The sequence below is a fragment of the Papaver somniferum genome, chromosome 9 (genome assembly GCF_003573695.1).
Source record: "Papaver somniferum cultivar HN1 chromosome 9, ASM357369v1, whole genome shotgun sequence".
In the NCBI taxonomy this organism is placed as follows: domain Eukaryota; kingdom Viridiplantae; phylum Streptophyta; class Magnoliopsida; order Ranunculales; family Papaveraceae; genus Papaver; species Papaver somniferum.
Genome location: NC_039366.1, coordinates 120,671,160 through 120,679,022, shown reverse-complemented (window position 1 = coordinate 120,679,022; position 7,863 = coordinate 120,671,160).

Sequence of the window (7,863 nt, the reverse complement as noted above, 5' to 3'; positions counted from 1 at the left end):
TTCCATTTGCCTTTCAAAAAAAAAAAAAAAAAGAAAAAAAAAACGAAACAGAAGAATTTCAGAAGACAGAAGTGCATTCAAAGGAATCTTAACGATGTTTTGCTCTTCTCGAAGAAGGCGTCCTTCATCATTTGGAGGACCGCCTGTTTCAACTCCAACTCTTTTGACAGCCTTTCGACCTCCGCTTATTGTTGTTTGACCACTTCTGCGGAAGGACCTTTGGTCACCTCGGCCTGCAACTTTTGGATCTCAGAGAAACCATAACTTCCAGTTCTTCGTGGAATCAGTCACCTACCTGTACGTACCTACTTTGCATAATAACGATTACCAATCACTATTCATGAGGTACCCGACACTACTACGGTGATATTCGAAGAGAAGAACAAGTACTTCTACAAGTTTATGAATGACATACCAACGGCTAAGGTTTACACCAGTTCGGAAGAACAATATTTCTACATATTTATGGAAGGTATACCTATGGCTAGGGCCGGTATACACCAACACAAGAAAACAAATTGGAAGAGAAACGCTGGAGTACAGACCTGGAATATGCTTGACCATTTTATTGCTACCGCGCCACGCCAAGCCAGCGCCGTGCCAAGCCAACAGTCCGCGCCACGCCAAGCCAACGCCGTGCCAAGCCAGCGCCCATTCCAAGCTGATCCAGCGCTAACAGCTTTCATCTTCCCAGCACTAGCAGCTTGCATTCTTCCAGCGTTGTTTCTGAACGCCCAGTAGAAGGGAATCAACAACCCAATTTCATAACACGTAAAGATCAAGAATGGCTTCTCCAAAATCGAGGCAAAGAAAATCAACAACCCCCTGAGTTCACAAAGACTCTCTTCCTGTCAGGATATGCATGATTTCTGGGGACTTCACCCACAAAATCGTGTAGTCTATGATGAGACATTTATGTGAGATTCTATATTTCCCCAAGGCGCAACGTCAAGGCATATTTACATCCCTCATCCGCACTACATCAGGGAAGCAGCTGTTTCCAACCAGAGAAGCCGTTCCCAAACCCCAACCTCCCCTGGAAAGAACGATTGATAGAAAGAACTGGGGATTCCTAACCATTATTCGCTTCAAGGGTGTCCAGTTTGACAGCACACTGATTAACGTAGCCAGTCCCCTTCAACGTTCACCCCGACAGCTGCTTCGCTTCAACGCTCGCTCCAGCAACCGCTCCGCTTCAGCGTTCTCTCCATAAGCTGCTCCAGGCTCCGAAGCTGAAACTTTAGCGTTTGGCTTCCTAAGTTTCAGCATCCTCTCCAAGAGTCGAAGCTGCTTCAACGCCGCTTCTTCCTGCAAAGGGTCGTATCACCCCGCTCCCCATGTAAAGGATCATGATCACAGCCAGCCAATCTTCGTAGTCATGGACGCCTTTTGTTTCATCCCACTAAAGCTTGTGGTCATAGACAGTTTGCTCGCTTACGCATCCAGCCAATCCCTTTACTTCCATGGACAGTCTCTTCTAATCACATCTGCTGCCAAGAACTGTTGCCGCCAGTTTGTTGATACCAGCCAAAGTTTCACCATGGAAACAATCACTATAAAGGTAACCCGTACTCCTCCGTATTTCAATTTCAGGTGGAAGAAGTAACAAAATCACAAGTACGAACACACGATGGTAATATCCCTATCATGGTCAACCCACCGACCACACAAGATGGAAACATGCAAACTACACTTGGGGACTGGGAATCTACACGGGATCCCTTCACTATCGAAGCTCAGAAGACACGATCAACCATCAAATCACGACCAGAAAAGCCGAAAACATACATCAAATGCCTTATTCAATTACTCAAGAGCTCTGAAGGAAACAGAAGGTCGAACAACCTATTCTAATGGAAGATTGAGGTCTTTCAAATGAGAAGTTTTATTCAAAGGTGTAAAACAGCAAGCGGGATGCTAATTGGCGAAACCCTAACTTCGCCATGAATACAAAGAAGATAACAATAAGTCTGCAAAAGCATCAAGATGTCTATGCAACAAAGAGAAACAACAAAAAAGAGGAAACTGGTCATCAAAAGCAGACGCAAGAGTTTCCAACTCCTCTGTCAGAGCTTCTCCAAGAACTTTCCCCAACAATCTGTCGGGCAACAAAGGTTCCATCCGAAAGCAGCATCAGCAGTAGCCGGACACCTCAACATCCCACCTGGAAACCGTCTCAGCGACAACAAAATCCGTCTTATTCCCGACATCCGCTTCAACAGCTGACCCAGCATAGGCCACCATGATTCCCCCAACGTCACCAACAACAGTTTCGTTGTCCGCTCCGTAAGCTGTTTCAGTTTCATCGTCAACCGCAGCGTCATCTTCCTCGAAAATATCCTCAGCAACCTCTTGAAGAGGATTTTCCAATTCATCCGCATCGGAATCAAGGACTATGACACCGTCTTGGACAGGGAAGTTACGACGGCATTCTCCTCCAAGTTTTACAAACTCAGTTTTCTGTCGTTTCAACCGAGAGGCGGACCGTTCCGCCTTAGCACCTGGCCGTGAAGAAGTTTTGTTACACTGAAGCCTCTCAATACACTGGGATACTTCGTCATCGTCCCACTCTTCCTCCACGTTCACCGAAGCCGAGAGGGTCTGGACACACACCCGCACCTCTCCTAGATAGGAAAAAGGTATGTCCCCAATAATTTTGGCAGCTTCACGGAACATATATTCAATTCTATCTAATGCCTCCTCATGAGAAGAAAACTGGTTTTCGCCGATCCCAAAATTTCTCTCCAAAGAGTTAGGGGTCTGATCATCGCTGGAAGATCCCATTACGCGCTACAAAACCAAAGAAAAGGATAAGTTTTCACCATGTCTGCACCGACAACCTACATAAGAAAGAAGAAAAAATGGGAAACTAGTGGAAAACACGAGACGATACCTGTGAAAGAAGATGGGCACGATTTCAAGATGACCTGTGCGAACGAGGGATCCAAGATCATATCTTATAAACAGCAGGGCAATAAGGTCCCGAAAACGAAAGACTTCTACCAGCCGTGAATTAAGGCGTGACATCAGATTTTTAACTAAACCCTGTTCTACCAGCAAATATGAGGAAAGTTTCACATCTGTCCATAAAAGATGATTAGGGTTTGGTGAGAAACGCGGAAAGCATAATACTCTCAGAATTTGAATAAGGAAAGGATTTCCTATTTTGGCTAAGTAAGGAGGAGAGGCAATCGGGCCTGCGAAGACAAGCCACCACCGTGTCGAGAAGTCATCACCTTTGCCAAGCAGTCCGTGCCTTTCCCGCGCCAGCACATTGCCGAGCATTCTGCACCCTTGCAAAGCAGTCTGCGTCTTTCCCTTTCCAAACAGTCCGCGCCTTTCCCTTTCCAACGCCTTGATCGGGCAGTACACACCCTTGCCGAGCAGTCTGCACCCATGCCAAGCAGTCTGCGCCTTTCCCGCGCCAGCGCCTTGCCAAGCTGTCCGCGTCTTTCCCTTGCCAAACAGTCCGCGCCTTTCCCTTTCCAACACCTTGACCGGGCAGTCCGCACCCTTGCCGAGCAGTCTGCACCCTTTCCAAGCAGTCTGCGCCTTTCCCGCGCCAGCGCCGTGTCAAGCAGTCTGCACCTTCACCAAGCAGTCCGCGCCTTTGCTATGCCAACATAATGCTAAGTCAACGCTCGTTTCAAGCTAATCAATGCTAATGGTTTCCTTTCACACCAAGTCTACGGTAGCGGCTCCGCCTCGCATTCATAAACCTAGCCCTGAAGACGCACAACCATGCTAGATTAAATCCAACAACTTGTATTTCAACCAGCCTCCATCACTCCACAGCCTGACCGGCAGTGCCACAAGCAGGATTTACGCAAAGCTGCCAGGCGCGAGGATCATGAATTATACTTACTTCTCGAAAAAGGTTAGACGAATCTTCCCAAACCTCTTTCATGACTTACCATCTCGGTTCTGTCTTTGTCTGTCACCATCTTATGCTTACCTCGCAACACTGCCCCTGTTCCGAGCTAAGCAGGGGACTTAATGTTGATGGTGGTTTTTAGCTCAGGGTTAAAACCGTAAAACCTTACACCTGGCATGGCGTCACTACCACCACTGACACATTTACTGAACCATTTAACACGCCTACGTAAAAATTACCGGGGTACCTTTTCTTTTTTACTAATTAGGGTCCCAATAGACCGAACCCTAATTCCCACACCACCGTGCCAGCAACATGCCAAACATGCCAGCCGCACCACCGTTCCAGCAGCATGCCAAACATGCCATCCGCACCACCGTGCCAGCAGCATGCCAAACATGCCAGCCGCACCACCGTGCCAGCAACGTGCCAAACATGCCAGCCGCGCCACCGTGCCAGCAGCATGCCAAACATGCCAGCCTCACCACCATGCCAGCACCGCGCTAAGGCATGCCAACCATGCCAGCCGCACCACTGTGCCAATGGCAACCGTTTCAGCCACATATACCGCGCCAAGTCATGCCAACCATGCCAGCCGCACCACTGTGCCAATGGCAAACCGTGCCAGCCACATCTACCACGCCAAGGCATGCCAACCATGCCAGACGCACCACTGTTCCAATGGCAAACCGTGCCAGCCACATCTACCGCGCCAAGGCATGCCAACCATGCCAGCCGCATCACTGTGCCAATGGAAAACCGTGTCAGCCACATCTACCGCGCCAAGGCATGCCAACCATGCCAGCTGCACCACTGTGCCAATGGCAAACCGGGCCAGCCACGTCTACCGCACATTTCCATGGCCCTAGCCATGCTAGCCACACCATGTGCCAAACGTCATGCCAAGCCCTTGGCCCCACCATCCCAAGTTAACCGCACCTTGCCATGGCCCTAGCCATGCTAGTCGCACCATGTGCCAAACTACATGCCAAGCCCTTGGCCCCACCATGCCAAGCCGACCGCACCTTTCCATGGCCCTAGCCATGCTAGCCGCACAATGTGCCCAAACGGAATGCCAAGCCCTTGGCCCCACCATGCCAAGCCAACCGCACCTTGCCATGGCCCTAGCCATGCTAGACGCACCATGTGCCAAACGACATGCCAAGCCCTTGGCCCCACCATGCCAAGCCGACCGCACCTTGCCATGGTCCTAGCCATGCTAGCCGCACCATGTGCCAAACGACATGCCAAGCCCTTGTCCCCATCATGCCAAGCCAACCGCACCTTGCCATGGCCCTAGCCAAGCCAACCACACCTTTCCATTGCCCTACCCATGCTAGCCGCACCATGTGCCAAACGACATGCCAAGCCCTTGGTCGCTCGCACTATACCATATACTGGCCTACCCTATGCGCCTACCAAAACGAAGGCGTGCGACAATCAACGGTCGCTCGTCAATCCCAGGAGCAATTCCTAGCCGTCCAAGGTTACCGGACAACCCATGGTAACCTTTGACCCAAAATCCTAGTTTGGCGACGCCAAACCGCGCCAAGGCATGCCATGCCAATGGCATGCCAACCTTGCCGCGCCACCATACTGGCCTTCCCTATGCGTCTATCAAAACGAAGGCGTGCGACAATCAAAAATCGCCCTTCAATCCCAGGAGCAAATCCTAGCCGTCCAAGGTTACCGGACAACGCACGGTAACCTTTGACCCAAAACCCTAGTTTGGCCTCTCCAAACCGCGCCAAGGCATGCCAACCTTGCCGCGCCACCATACTGGCGTTCCCTATGCGTCTACCAAAACGAACGCGTGCTACAATCAATGGTCGCCCTTCAATCCCAAGAGCAAATCCTAGCCGTCCAAGGTTACCAGACAACGTACAGTAACCTTTGACCCAAAACCCTAGTTTGGCCACGCCAAACCGCACCGAGGCATGCCATGCCAATGGAATGCCAACCTTGCCGCGCCACCATGCTGGCCTTTCCTATGCGGCTACCAAAAATGAAAGCGTGCGACGATCAACGACTACCTTTCCTCTTAAGATGCAAAATCTCGACCGTCGAAGGTCACCAAGCCAGCAAGTCTCCCAAGCTCGACTTTCCAGGAGACAAAATATGCTATATGATTTCCACGAAAACATTCGAGACATCAACACATATCACAAAATGGGGGATCCTCTTTGGGTATTGGTTTGGCGGTTTACAGCGTGCGGCGTACACTACGCCCGTCATAAGGAATTGTCATAAGGATGAGGCGGTTAGTAAATACAGGGAGTAATGGTGAAACACTCTCTTTTATGGAACATCAACTCCATGCGTTAACGGTTACCACCTCCTCCCATTTACTCACCCATTTTTCCATTCCTTAATGAGACCAGAGTACGTTTCACTTCGACTTGTATAAATAGGTCTTACCTATTTCCATCGAACAACAAGTTCAGTCAGGAGCATATAACACTCAGAAATTACTTGCTAGCTTTCCCATCTGTTAGCTTACCACTTTCTGATACAAGTCGTAAAACAACTATTCTTCCAGAATCAACTATTCTGGTCTCAACACTTTCCTTGCTTTCCTCCCCAAAACCAACCCATTCTCCTTCACTTTGTGACCGAAGTGGAACGGCCATTTCTTGGTTTAGGCCGGATTTGTACAGATTGATCTCACGAATATAAAGTACTCCCTTCAGTACATTGTTTAGGGTTTAAATTCGTTCTCACGCACACATCCGAAATTACCGAAATCAGCAGAAACCATTTTCACCCACAAACAAAAGGGAAATAGTTCCTAAAAGGTTTGATAAACCAAGCCGAAATCTATAAATAGAGATGTTTATCTCATAGCTAAGACAATATGGAGAGTGTGGTTTGACACCTAGAAAAGGAAGTTTAACACACATACCTAGAGAGAAGTTTGTGAGGCAATTGATTATTGCAAAAGCAAGCTAAGAAACAGTTTAAGGTTGATCCATTGTTTAGAGAGATTGTGAGCGTAACAAAGAGAGAATTGTAATAGTTTTCTTGTTCATAATCTAGAGAAGATATCTTTCTTCGAATCACTACTTTGTGTCCAGTTTTCAAATTTTTCGTCTATTATTATTCTGAATTCCGCCTTTATAATAATAGTCGCCAAGGTACAGAGATCAATACCTATCAGGTGTGGTTGTTGTACCCCCGCATTTTCATGATGGATGAATTGGAGAAATGGAAATTTTCCGACTCATATCACCTTTTGTGAGTTCTTCCACAAAAATTAGAATACATGTAATTTTATTTTCAATGTATCTTTTGAAACTAATAGTCGAGCAAGTGGATTACATCCCACAGAATATTCAAATTTAGGGAGAAAATATCATGTATGCAACAATGGTTCTCAAGTACTTTTAAACCTCAAATGAATACATTAGAATCGAGTTGGTACAACCAATGGAAAAAAGGACACATTCAACTATAGCCAGTATCATATTGAATAGAACAAAATAACATTAAGGCCAAAATTCTTAATGAACGAGATCAACCGTCATAATTTAAATTGACCGTTTATATGATATGGACTTATCTTAAGAGGGAAAAAAAAAACAGAACTAGGCATGTTCTATAAGAAAGATAAATAAGCCCAAACGGATATTCATGCATATGTAGACAGTTAAATACCTCCCATTTTGGTTCCCACCGTATATACATAGAACCAGAATGACCTTGATCGCGCACGTCCTAAAAACATAACAGGAACGGGGATAGGATAACACCTGGAACGGGATAGGATAACATGACCAACCTGAAACGAACCGGATTTGACTGAAGCGAACCGGATTTGACTGAACCGAACCAGAGTTGAGTGAGTTGACTGAACCGAATCCGAACCATGGTTGACTGAACCGAACCGGAGACTTTCCTTTCTCCACGGACAGAAACCCTTTCTATATCCTCTCTTCTCGAGGACAAACATATTGTCCAAATCACAATAAAAAAAATAAAATACAAATAAA